Source organism: Neocloeon triangulifer, unplaced genomic scaffold (genome assembly GCF_031216515.1).
Source record: "Neocloeon triangulifer isolate White Clay Creek 2 clone unplaced genomic scaffold, ASM3121651v1 ptg000008l, whole genome shotgun sequence".
Classification (NCBI taxonomy): domain Eukaryota; kingdom Metazoa; phylum Arthropoda; class Insecta; order Ephemeroptera; family Baetidae; genus Neocloeon; species Neocloeon triangulifer.
In genome coordinates, this window is record NW_026775550.1 from 371,433 (window position 1) to 385,298 (window position 13,866).

General features: G+C 37.3%; 2 protein-coding genes across 7 annotated transcripts in view; both read left to right on the forward strand.

Annotated features, from left to right (window-relative positions):
- The window catches only part of LOC132195030 (prominin-like protein), a 32,001-nt gene that overhangs the window by 9,884 nt on the left and 8,251 nt on the right, over positions 1 to 13,866 (forward strand). The window lies entirely within an intron of this gene.
- Positions 1 to 13,866, forward strand: part of LOC132195033 (ATP synthase subunit delta, mitochondrial) — a 37,226-nt gene that overhangs the window by 4,975 nt on the left and 18,385 nt on the right. The window lies entirely within an intron of this gene.

Genomic DNA, 13,866 nt, shown 5'->3' on the forward strand with positions numbered 1-13,866 from the left:
AAATCAAGAGACAGCGCCCAGGGCGTAGCTCAGTCGGTTGTAATCTCTTGACCATTTCGAGGGGTCGACCCGCAGAACAGACCGTCGCAGTAGTAGCGGTTACTCCAGATAATTTCACAGCGATGACGCAAACGTGACCGTCTTCTTCTGCAGATGAAAATTATTGCTCCACAAAACGCTCTCCTTTTGCCACTTTTTTCAAAACAAAATTAAAATATTTGACTCGAAGGTCTTTGATACCGGATGTTTTTTTTTTATATTAAATATGGGCAGGAACTTTTGAATTGTTTTGAATCTTAAATTTATTTACTGATTTGACTTGGTCATGACGAGCAAAGCTTTTATCTCTATTTTCCATTTTGTAACGGATATGCTTCTCAATTCGAGTGTCTTTCTTGAGCGGACCTTGAATAATTTCACCCAGAACGAGCGCATACTGATCACTGGGATGCGGTTTCTTGATTTTATCTTAAACGGTCGTAAATTGTGCCGGCAGATAACATCTGCTTGTTAAGTAATCACGCTTTAAAAAGTGGAATTCATTAGGAAATACAAGGTTCAATTCAATATTTGTCAAAAGTTTTAGAAAAATGACATGTACAGGAAGGAATTGGACTTGTTTGACATAAAAAAAAATAAAATTTGCACATCTCACTTCCTCGCGTGCCAAAAATGCTGCATTAATTGAAATGCGACATGTTTGAAAAATCTCTCACGCCGCGCTTATGCAACACAAAAGCCGCCTAAATTTAGAAATGCTCGGCTGGTTCTCTTTGTGCTGATCACATTCACTGGCTAGAAAAAGTATATACAGTGCAAAACTTTTTTATGATGTGCTCGCTGTGCCGAGCGAGCACTTCATCGCTATGCTTGCACAAAAGGGCGAATTTTTTTATTGCGCTCCTTTTTTTCCACGTTCGAATCTGATTCGCTTTGATGTGAACTAAACCCTGGAAAACAAACCACAGCCGCCGAAAGGTGCTCCAGCTTTTCATTTCGTATATCAGAATATAAAGAAACTCCCGGCGCGAAAAGTTCGCCACAGGCGCGCGGTTGAAAAAAGGAACGAGAAAGTGGAGCGATTTTATATAATGTAAAATGCAGCTTTTGAACTTTCTGCATTATGCATGAAATGAGCAGCTGCCGAGTTTTAAGAGGGTTAGAAATCTGCTTGAGAAGCAAATAACTTCTTGTGTTTGATGTACGCAAGCAGGAATTAATTATGACGGAAAATTCGTTGGCAAAAAATTTACTCTGATTACAATTTAGGATTTTAAATAAAATATAAAAGAATCTTTTAGAGATCAATTATTTAGTGGCCCAGATTTTTTATTTATTATGAAATATTACATTTTTTTTTTCAAATCAATAACCAAGAATAAAAAATGAACATCAAAGGACAGATTGTATGAATATCAAAGCGGCGAGAAAAGTGTGTTTATCCAGCACACGCCGGGCCAGCTGCGACCAAGGGAATGTGTTTGCTTTGAAGAGGGTCCAGAGAGAAGATTGCGCGCCGCACCAAATAGAGCACCATTCGCTCCACTTCAGCACGTCAAGTTTCGCTTATTTGCTCTCGTGTCATCTCGACCGATTGATACGAGCTGTTTCAAACGCACTTGCCCCCGCACAAAGGGAAACGCAAATCGGGAAAAATTGCATCAAGTCAGCCGCACGTGCAGGGGATGGAAAATCGATGTCGGCCTGGATGCTGCAATGACCCATTTTACTTTCACGATTAATGGCGAACTTGAGGCCTTTACCGAGCTTGCAAATTGCACATTGTCCCCATCTGGGGCAAACATTGCACTGACCGATTTCCAGCAGCAGCAACAATGGCCAGTGCTGGCTTGGCAGAAGCTCGTGCGAAATTCTGCTGGCGTCGCGAATATTGTTCGTGGCAATTCCGGTTGAATAATTTATCAAGAAGAAGTGCATTTACTTCCGTCCGATTTAGTACTTTCATTTATTTTAAAATGCCAGCAGAGCTTTTTAACGTGACTTTTATAATAAATAATATTGGTTTGCAATAAACTGAAAAACCATGATAGGCTAGTTAAATGAAAGAAAAGTCGAGTATTTAAATGTTTAAATTCATTGCGAATCAACATTTTTGCAGAGTTTTGTAGTTTTTCAGATTCCTAAAAAAAAAATAATAATTCAATTTCTTTTCAACTAAGTTAAATAGAGCTTATAAAAAACAGAAATTTAAATTTAAAATCAACTAGAATGAACTAATTACCTTTTTTTAAACAATTTGCATTCTATTTTAATATTTTTTTTATTATTTGAAGAAAATTGATTTCACAACAACAATAGTTTTAACAATTGCAAGCGCCACTTATAAATCTGAGAAACTGGATTTATATTTGAAATTTACTTTTTTTTAATAATACAAGTTTTTGAAAACTTTATTATGAACCAAAATTATGATCATAATTTTATCAAATTCAAAATTCCCAAGGGAGACAAATTTTAGCAACAGTTTTGCTCTGAACGTGTCTGTAATCTCGCAGGCCTAAAATAAATCACTCTTCGCCCTCATTAATCTTCCTCGCCCGTAAGTTGCCAATTCAATTTCCACCCAACATCGCTCACTAGCAGCCTTTTCCAGCAGCGGGCTTATCAGCAACAAAGCCAGTTCCGCGTATAATATATTTTCGAGAACTTTATTTTCTTTTTTGATCCGTTCCACGAAGGGCGCGAGAGTGGGTTTGTTGTGGTGCGCGCGCGACCTGACCTCCTGCAATCGCGAAACACGCGCGCACCACCCCATCCAGGGGCTGAGGCCGCGTACATTTGTGTGTGTGTGCGTCGAGCGAATCGATAATGGTACACGCGAAAGACGCAGTTTCCACCGCCGAGTGTAGCAAGCAGACGATCTGCCGTCGACAGAGGCCCCTATTTTGTTTTGGTTTGTGCGCCGCCTATGCTCTGCGCTGCTCCTACGTACACACACAAACACTGCTGCTGATAGTGTTAATAAAAATGCCGGCGAGCGCCACATAAAATATCGTCCTCGACTTCCTTTTCCTCTAACTGTTGTACACCGACGCGTCTCGTTTAAAAATCTCCTTTTTTTATTCGTCCTCCGTTGGAAAATTAGCAGAAATTAGTTTGTTTTTTGTCACCGTTCTCACATTTGTCCAGGAAATGTTAAAATTTAGGATGGAAAACTAATAAATTCCTAGTTAAGATCAAAATCTTACTGAAATTTTGATATTATGGTACGTTATTTAATTATTGTTGTTTATTTGTCCAAATTGTTACATACAAATTGTTGAAAACAATTACAAAAAATTATAAAAAAATAATTTTTTAATTATAACAGAGGGGAAAAAACTTGACAAATTTTCTATATACAATTTAATTAATATAATTAAGGCTTGGAGTAAAAGTTTCTTTTAATTCAAAACAGAAAATAATTCCCAAAGAACTACTTAATTATGCTTATAATTGTACAAGAATTCTTAAGAAAATTTCGGTTAGGAGAAAAAGGGACAGTTTTAAATCCAGAGCTCAACAGTGAGCAACAAGCAATCAATGACCTGAATTGAATTTATTTAAACTTTAATTTAAGCACAAACTACTTTTAAGCAAAATGAAGCTCATAATTAATACATTTTCTTTTAATTTTTGCTTCAAAAGTAGATTGTTTTTTTTTATTTTTGTCTTTTACTAGGATTTATTTGATCCTTTGCGAGGCCTTCTTGTGTATGTTTGAAAAAGTTACGAGCTGAATTTTAAGGCGTCATCCACCGCAATAATTATTTCACCAGACTGACTGAAAATTAATCGCGGAAAAAGTCGTGCTGGCAAGTTTTAACTTACAATCTGCACAGCTGAAATATTAGCGGTGCCCACGCGAAGTACCAATTACAATTATTATACTTGTGCGATGACGACGTATGCGTCTTTTTCTTTTTGAGAAGGACCTTGGCTGCAGTCGAGATCTCAACCCTTTTCCTCCTCACACCAATTATTCAATTTGCCGCGACCGACCAGCTGTTGCTGACTGAAAACTTTGCATGGTATTGAAATAATTCATAATCATAACGCTGCTTGAAAAGAGTCTGCACGTAATGAGAGTTTTTGCTGAAACACAAAAGCTCGTTTGCTTTACATGCAGCTCTCCCCTCACAATAGGACACCAACGCTTCTCCTAACTGTACACACAAGAGAAGGCGGACGTGCGGTATTAAGTTGTTATTCAAGCTTGTTCTGACTTTTTTGCATCAATGGTACTATTTGCACTGAAATAATACTTTTTCTCCCTCGTTTTGGAATTTTACTCTGCTCTCTTTACATAAATTGTTACTTTTCATATATTCCCAAGTGATAAAAAAAAACCGTGGGGGGCTGAGTGCGCCTTTTCCCACGTGCACTATTCCTGGCCGAGAAGCTCACAATTCCGCGGCGCGCACGCTATTTTTGAATCGGAATTAGGCCGTCCATATCATCCTGCCTAGAGAGATTCCCTTTTGCCTGAGCAATCACGCAGAGTAATCGCATGAAAGTTTGTTATTTCATGCCGAGTCAATTTTGCTAAAAATCATTCGAGGCGACCTCTTCAGAATTGCTCTTGACGTTTCTTTCTTCCACTAAAAAAATAAACTGCTTGAACTTTATTTCTGGCGTAAACTTGCAACTTCTTGCTGAAAGGCCCGTTAAAACTTGAAGCTGTAAAAAAATGAGGAGAAGTGCCTTTGCGTGTCCATATTGCACTTTTATTAGATCCGCCGTAAATTCACTTTCATCACTTTTGAAGTAACACGCCAGCCTCTCTAATTATTTCGTATATTACAATAAATGAAAAGATTTGGAAGATTAAAATGCTGTGAAACTCATGGTTGGCCGTTTTATAAATTTACAAAATCTTTGATGAAAATCAGCCAAAATTCTCGCTGCTCCTGCATTATAAAATTGCGAAGTAATGTTAATATCAACACCGATTCTAATTAACTTCTTGCAAAAAATCGGTGTACACGAAACTATGTGTGCAGCGTATGACTCAAGTATTACGTTTCAAGGTTCGATTGCGGGTTCAGGCCTTTTTCTTCCATGCCATAATGAAAAGCGTTGCGGCTCGATTATTCTCGCCTGGCCGCATAATATACAGAAACTGCATTATGCTCTGTGCGGCCGATTAAAAACATAACTGGAAGCGATCAGTCCGGGGGCAGTGAAAAACTGGTTTCAAGTGTCGCTTGCTTGGGCGTTGCGTGCATGCAGTTGTTTCGCAACTCGCTCTGAGGTAATGCACAAAAAATTTGGCACCAACCAAACTTGATTTACCGCTGGCTGACGGAGAAAAGCAAAAGGCGTTTCTGCAGGAGCCAATCGGACGGATCAATAAGTTTTTTTTTTGCGTTTCCGAGGGAGAATTTATCTCCGAACTTCTTATTGTTAGATGACTTGTTCAAAATTTAAGCAGATGAATTAGTTTAAAATAAAAGTTTCATCAAAAAAAGTTTTATGAGCATATTTTTGGAAAATTTCATACACCAGAGAAAATTTTTTCAAAAATAATAATATTTTATTAATGTAATACAAACTGATACAAACAAAGAATAAATGATTTTTTTTTATTTTTTTTTTTTTTAAAGGAAAAAGGGTATGAATTAATTAAAAATTTTGATAATGAAAGGAAACTTATCTCGAACAATTCAAAACTCCTCTTTTCTGAACTCTATAAATCACTGAGTCCATATAAATGCAGAGTGAGAGAGCGATTTTTCAACAGACGAGGTCAGAGGTTGAGCAAAATCAATTGATCTCTCTCTGGTCCGTCCTTTCATCTTCCAGAGAGCGAATCTGACAGCGGCCCATCAGGATGCAAATTACAACCCAATTCACGCCTAGCCCTCGATCATTATCGCAGTGATGCTCTCTTGGAAGTATAAAGGGCTGGAAATAGCTCTAGGGTTGCGCTCAAAATAGCCGCATTTTAATCAATAGGCTGCACAATCACCATTATTGATGGTTCGCCCGCCGACTCGATAAACCCGTCCGCCCACCTGCGCGTGTATGCTCGGCGATGTTGATGAGGTGAAAGGGGTACACAGCCCGATGACGCAAGTGCAGTCTTTTTTTTTACTTCTATGTACGAGAAATACTACCTGATGCTCTGCTCGGTCGTGCATTTGTATTTTGCTCAGGCCGGAATTGAATGTCGCCGCAGCGTCCATATTCGGCGCTGGAACAATGGGCGCCTCCATTAATAGGGCCTGTGTTAATTTGCGTCGACAATGCTCGAGAGTGGCGATAATGGAGAGTATTTTGCAAAATTAATTACTAAATAAGCTCTAGACGGGTGGAAATCATTCTTTGTTCAAGTCAAAAACTGTGGAATTGTGCACTGAATTAATTAATCAAAACGACCTTTGAATTGTGGTCTATAAAAATTATTCAGTTTCATAATATTTTCTATTTATTAATTGAGAAGTATTAAGATTGATTTATTTATTTAGTTAAGCTATTTATTCTCCATTCGATACAATCATGAATACACAGCAAAAAAAACTGCAATAAAAGTACGCAGAAAAAGCTGAAAATACATTTGAAAAGAAACATACTGTTAAGAATTAAATTAATTAAAATCAATTAATAAGAAACAATTAATAAATTTTTTACACTTTCAAATTTTTGGAATTTTAATTAAATTTAACTTAATGTGTGAAATTTTTCCTCATTAAATATTACAAAGAAAATAGTGCAAGCCTTTGAGCTTTGCTGGATTTTTATTTATTTCAGCCAAAAGTAAATTTGCTTGCTTTAACTAGCATCCATGCTCTTCATCTCTTGGCAAACACTTGACCGGTGAGAAATCTTGCAAGTGTGTATATTAAAGTATCGCGCGCTACAAATTGCCTTTCCTGAAGAAGCTTCCTTTCTCCAGCAGCGCAACTTCACACAACGTGCCGGAGATAGACGTTGTCTGGCTTCGTTGTCGAGCGATATTATATTATATAGTAAAAAAATTCCTCCGAAGTTCCTTTTATCCGCCTTTGCGCCTACATATTAATAATAAAAGAAGAGCTGACTAAGCCGAAACATTTAATAACGTCGGCTAAAAGCGGCGCAGCATTCTTTCCTTCCCTTTGTCCGTCGACGGCGCAACGCACTCTCTTGTATGAGCAATTTTGCTTCACAGAGAGACGACTTTGATCAAACTTTATTGACATTAATTTCACGCGGCAGGAAGCGCTTAATTAAACAGTCGCCGCCGCGCAATTATATACCTCGACAATCTCCATCACATGCGCAGGCTCGAATTTGTAATAAATATTCATCACTTAAAGCGGCGCTTCACTAAATTTCCAACTTTTTCCATCCGATTCAATTTGTATATTGTTGGGTCGACTTTTGCACACGCATCGCAGCGGCTGAAAAACGTGATGGAAATTCAAATCGGCCTATCTGCGTCACAAGGCAAGGAAGTTCACGAGTCTGTTGCTTTTAGATAAATCAGGAAGGAAGAAAGCCTTTCTTTTGTCTCGAACCAAGCGGTCGATGTGATTTTGTACGCTTGTATGATTGTTCGTTTATTATTAAACAAACGAGACGGATCCCGCTGGCTGCTGCGTGGAGAGAGAGATGCATCACCGCGTAACGGGATTGTTGCAGCAGTTGAGCGATCCATTCGAATTATGTTCGCCTGGCGGGTTGCAACACGCCTGCCTCTCTGCGTGCAATTAGAATGCAAATCAGCAGTTGCGTGCAGCCGCTTTGGCGTGACTTTTGACTGAAACCTCGGACGGGCCTTTTGACTGCCAAAGTGCGCTAATAAGTTTATACAAATTAGTATGAGCTTGAAAATTAGTGGTAAATAATTTGAAACTTATGAAAGCTTCAAAGACCACCATAATTTATGATCTGCTAAAAAATATTTATGGAATATAAAGAAAAGAAAAATAATAATAATGTGATTTTTATAATTTTGGAAATGGATAGATCCGGGCTTTACCTTTTTGCGAAAATTGTTTTTATTCAAAAACCAGTTTTGGTCTCGGTCTGCAAACCTATTTCATGAGCAAAAAAAAAATCAGCAAACTTGTAAAAAACGCCAACATTTCAACTTAAAATTAAATATTCTAACAAATTCGACAATTTGACTAACAAAATAGGTTGATACTTGAATTATTTGTTGATTTCAAGATTTTAATTTTTATTTCATTTTGAATAAAATACAATTTCTCTTTATTTCCATGGTTATCTTCACAAGTGTTCACAAGCGTATATTTCTTCTAAAAAATAAAAAAAAATTATATGATTGAAAAAAAATAGTTGCACCCAATTTGAAATTGTGATTTATTTAAAATTTCATGAATAATGCATTAAACTTTCCTTATTATCTGGGATTAAATTATTAAACGTTTAATGATTCAACAGAAAATACGCAATAACCCACTCAGCACAAGCATAATAAGATTCTTATAATTTTCCTGCAACTGTCTGTTCGTCTTGAAAGCCGGAGCTCTTAACTATAAAGTCTGTCACGTTGCTGGCGGAATGTCGGTCGGTCGTGTGTAATGTGAAAAGCGGTGACCTTATAATACTCGCGGCAGCGCATTATATATACTTTTGTGAGGAAAAAAGAAATGTTTCTTTCTCCGCAGGTGCACCAACAGCTGAAGTGACCGCGTAAGGCCTCTTTCAACTGTTGAGCACTCTTGAAAATTTTCAGCCGTCGCGGAAATATAGAAGAATACGAGTCACGTCTGTCGATTAGCGAGACCGTAATAAACTTTTGATTTGCTTCGATTTTATTGCTTTGATGCGGGAGAGACTTTCGCACCGTTCTATTTACTCCGTATCGATCTGGTTCGAACGGGGTCGCGTTTTTCCAGATAAGCCGAAGAAGAAGAAGAAGAAGTGCGAAATTAAACTGAGTGGAAAGTTGTGCAGGAATAACTTTATTTCCTGCTTGATCTGATTTCCCATTTGCGGCGGCCTGGATTGATTTCATTCAAAGTTTGATCCAATTGTCAGTTTAATTAAATTTTCTCAGAGTTTTACTCCTTCAGGGGAAATTGAATTGTTTACCAATTGATTGTAAAATCTAACTAAAATTTATTTTCTTTCTCAAGTTTTCTATCCATTGAATAGTATTTGAAGTGAAATATTGATATTATTCAAATTTTGGCCATATAAACCTCTATTTTAACATTTTAAGAGAATTTATTCGAAAGGTTCCCAGAAAGGTTTTATCTACTAACGTGTCTTTTTAAACTTTCTGGATTGTTGCTAAGTAATATTCAACTTAAATCCGTATAAAAGCAATTATTATCATTTTCTTCTTTTTTTTTAATTTTTTTTTTTAAATATTGTTAACAGAGGATATAATGCCACCTTTGTGCCCATATTAATTGCAAAAAACCTTGATGTGGAGTAAAATGAGAAAAAATCAATTAAAAACTGCGGAGTAAAACTAAAAAATAGAGTAAAATTAATATTTAAACTTAAAATAAACATTAAAATATAAAACTAAAATAAAATATCTGAACCGACACCTTTTGAACATTTTTATGCAAATAAACTTGCATGAATATTAACTTCATAAGCTTTTGGATTTGCACAGAGGATGAAAAATATGAGCTTTTCCCTTAAATTGCAATTTATTTATTAATATTTTATAAAAATATCTTAAAGAAATTTGCAGTAAACCTTTGGTTTGGTTCCTTGAACCGGCCCAGATATAAATTTTCGGCTGTGAAAAGCGTGAGGGTGCCGGGGGCGCGCGAGCTGATTATCGACGTGCCCCGATGCAGTTGTTCCGTTCGTCGTCCTGCTCCTCCCACCGCGGGCCAGCCAGCCAGAACACTGCAGTTGTTAAATAAAGTGAAACAAAAAAGCTCTGACAAAGCGAGAGAGGATACATTAGAAGGGCTGATGTTGCCAAGAGCAAATAAGCCATGGTCGAATGTGGAGCAGGCAAGGGTCACGCTTATTATTATTATTTATACGGGCAGGCGGACGACGAGTGAGACGCAAACATTCACGTTTCTTTTGAAGGCGGTCGCGGGGAAATTTCCGATTCATTCTAATATTTATTCAGCCTTCTGTGTATGGATTTGTTCGTATGTATATGAAAATGTGGAGGTGGGTTTTATTTTTGGAACAAACGAAAAGAAAGAAAGGAAGGTCTCGTGTGAGTCGTAAAACCGAAATGGAGATTAGGCCGTGTCGCTCGCAGTTATTCAAATGGCTCGAATTTATTTGCTGCTCCGGGAAGAGGACGCGTGACTCTATGGCAGCGGCCAAAAGCTTTTCCACCGACTGGAAATAATTTTTATGAGGCGTAATAAAAGAGTGCTCGCTGTAAAACAATTTTTCCGCCGAGCGTTTGTTTTTATCAAAAGAATTCAATTGGGGCATTTTGAACAATGAATTAGTAAAAATATAAATATAGTCCATTATCTTTGCTGATACAATTGTTAAAGGTTGATTACTGATTAAAAATTGATTGAAAATTCTGACACAGAAAATATTTTCTCTCTCTAGCCACTTCTAATATCATAAATATAAATTGATTTATGTTTTCATATTATAAATTTAAAATTGTTTCATTGCGCTCTTGATGAATAATTAGTCCGTAATTTCTATCTCTTGTAAATTAAGTAATAATTATTTTGAATAATTTAATTTCAAATTTGATTTCTTCCAAACATTTTCCTTGTTCCAAACCATTGGGAGACAAAAAAATTGTAAATTTTATTTAAAAAAAAAATTTATTTTTTTTATTTGCCAATTCGCATAAATTTTCATATCAAATTAGGAAAGCAGGTATAATTTAGTTCTATAAATTTGCTAAAATTATAGACAGATGGAAGCAGATTGCGATCGGGGCTATTAAAACCGGCGCCTGACGGTCGCTAATAGGCACACATACATTTTGCCAGCGCTAATTAAGTTTGGGAAAACAACGAGGCGCGCACTTGTGTGCATGCTGAGAGATGAGAGAGCGGCCGCTCGCGCACGGAAACAAATGTGTCAAACGAGATAAGATAAAAACCCAAACAGCTGCCAAGCCGTGTGTGCATGAAAATCGCAATGAAATTTTTCTCGTATTTAATAACGGGCAGCTGGAAAAAACCCCGTCCAGCTGGTTCGTCAAAGCTTGTCTCGAGTTATTCCAAGTATGGAGTGGCTTTTTTACAAAGAAATTATATATTTGTGATTTGCGGCGGCAGAACAGGAAGAGAGCGCCGCTTTTCTTGGATTTGTACCGGCGAATGACCTGACGAAGAACAAGAAGGAAAGAAAGAAAGGCATTGTCTTTGACAAGCAACAAGAATGCAAATGCAAGGAAGACGGATCTTGCGCGGGTTATTTTTGTTTTCGTTTCACACGAAGAAGCAATAATATGAATGTGCGGTGGATAGAGTTTCGCAGGGTTTCATTCATTCTTACAATTGTTGCGGAAATGAGCTTGGGAAATTGATCTATTTTTATTGCTTATTTTATTGGCCAAGAGAGAATACGCAGGAAATAGTAGAGGACGATGTATTTTTTAATTTTATATGCTTTAAAACTCGTTAAATTTCCAAAATAAAATATTTATTATCCACAACTTAATTGTTTAAAAATCAAAGTTTTATTAAAGATCAAAATCTATTTTTCCTCAAAATGCTTGTTTTGAATTTAAAACAATTTTAAATTAAATAAATTTATTAGTATAGCTTTATTTTCAACTGAATTGAGAATTAATATTTTTATTTTTAAATTTTTCAAATGCACATAAAGAGCTCAAACTTGAGATGAAAGCTGGTTGAAAGATTAAAACCACATGTCTGCATTCTCTGTATTACATTCGGCGGTGGTTTGCTCGTCTCTTCCTGGACATGTGTGCGCGGATGAGTAAGTGGCACAATATCCGAATGCACAAGCAGACAGCCCGCAGATGTGCTTTCGGTTCACCCTTGTGCGCCAGTCTGCCCTAGTGTTAGGTGAGCGAGAGGGAGAAAACCAAGTTGCAAATCCGATTAGTGAGCTTTGCGACACGAGTCAATTTATTGCCGAAGCCGCAGTAAAACGAACCGACTCTCTATATGCTAAATTAACGCGAGTGCCGGCAAACAGGAAGAGATTTGCACGCCAGGAAACGAGAGACAAGAAGACCTTTGACATCTTTATTTGTTCAATATTTTTAATTTTTTTATTCCTGAATAATTAAAATAGTATAAAAAAAACTATATCTGGTTAAAATTCCCTTCATGTGAGTGGGTCAATAAATTGTTTAATTAAATAGCTAAAAATTGTCTGAAATTTAGTGGTTTTAATGGCAATTACTTATATTTGCATTAATTATAATTTTCAGAGGTCGAAGTTACAGAAAAACTTCAATTGATCTCAAAAACTGATTTTTATTTTTTTTTTAAATTCAAATTGATTTTTTTAATGGGAATTTTCAATTCCCTGACATCTGCCGGATTAAAATTTATGAATGGTTTATCAAATTTACCCCAATTAAGGTGGAAAAATATAATTGAAAGAAAATTTGATTACAGAGGAAACGTTTTTCGGGTACAAAATTGACACCTTGGAAATTGAGCAATTTTTTTTTATCTGAAACCTTTGATTTATCTTTTTCCATGCCCCCGTGACGCAAAAGCCACCCACATTCCTCTGTACACCCCCGTCGACCTTGTCACAAGCCGCACTTCCTGCCAAAGTCACACCGCCCGTTGAGGTGCGACGAATTCATTCATTCATTCGCTGCTCAGCATCTGCGCGTGCACCCAAACAACAATAATCGTCGGTTTTCTTCTGTCACACGGTTTCGCGTTTCCTTCCTGCTGGGGGGTGAATGAAACTTTATCTGCCGCAATGAGATGCCCGCATAGAAACACACAAAACCAGGTCACGTGGGTCATGCGGCATTTCAACCCTTTCTCGTCTCGCCGTCGTTTGGCTCGAGATGAAAACTGTGATGAGCCGCGAATGTACTGTGTATTCGCGGCTCCCTTTCGCTCTTCATTTCCACCACGACGAATGAGCCGAAACGCAAACAAAGCGAGAAATAACACGGACGCCTTCTGCATTGGTGCCAGCGAGAGGTTCCGCTCGCTTCCTCGTATTGATTTGGCGTGCGTGCGTGACCGAGTGGCAGAAACGACCCTTTTTCGCGCCCTCCTCCGTCTCGTCTATAAATTTCAAAATTATAAAAATACAAATTATCCACAATTAGGCTATTGCAAAATATCAGAGGCGTTTGCTGGTTTATTCTAAAAAAATTGTAAAACAAATGTTGCCAAATTACTTTTATTTTATTTAACTTTTAAAAATTTAAATTTAATTATTTGCTCTGGATTTTTACGCCTTTTTCTTGCAATTCTATAACAAGCAATTTTTATTTAAATTTTACTTTTTATTCCTAACCTTTCTCTCTCCCCTTTTGTCAACATGCAATTTAAAAAAAAAACGACATTTTTTTTATTTTCTTCAACTTTTCAAGGAATTTTCAAATTTACATTTTGCCCTGATTTTTTTTCTTGCCCATGCACATTCATTCTTCCTCTCTGTTGTGTTTTTGTTGTTTCTGCGGCTTTTGCGTTTGTCAGGTGTCACCGGCGTCGGCCGCATTAGTCACAGTTCAGCCTCTTGTTTTCCGAGCTGCGATTGTGATTTTGATGCTTTTTGCCGCTCGACTGCCTTCCTCTTTGATGCACTCTTGCGGCTGGTCCACCATATCAACTTTTTTTGCCTCCGAGCTGCAGCCAAGCGCGAAATTCGCCGAGTTCGAAATCCCTGTGGGTTTTTGCACGGACAAGAATATACGTGCGTCCGATTAGGTCTTCCTTGATGCAGCTTTTCTCGCCTCGATCGCATTTGCCAGACACACAGATATAACAGTTAGATATTTTA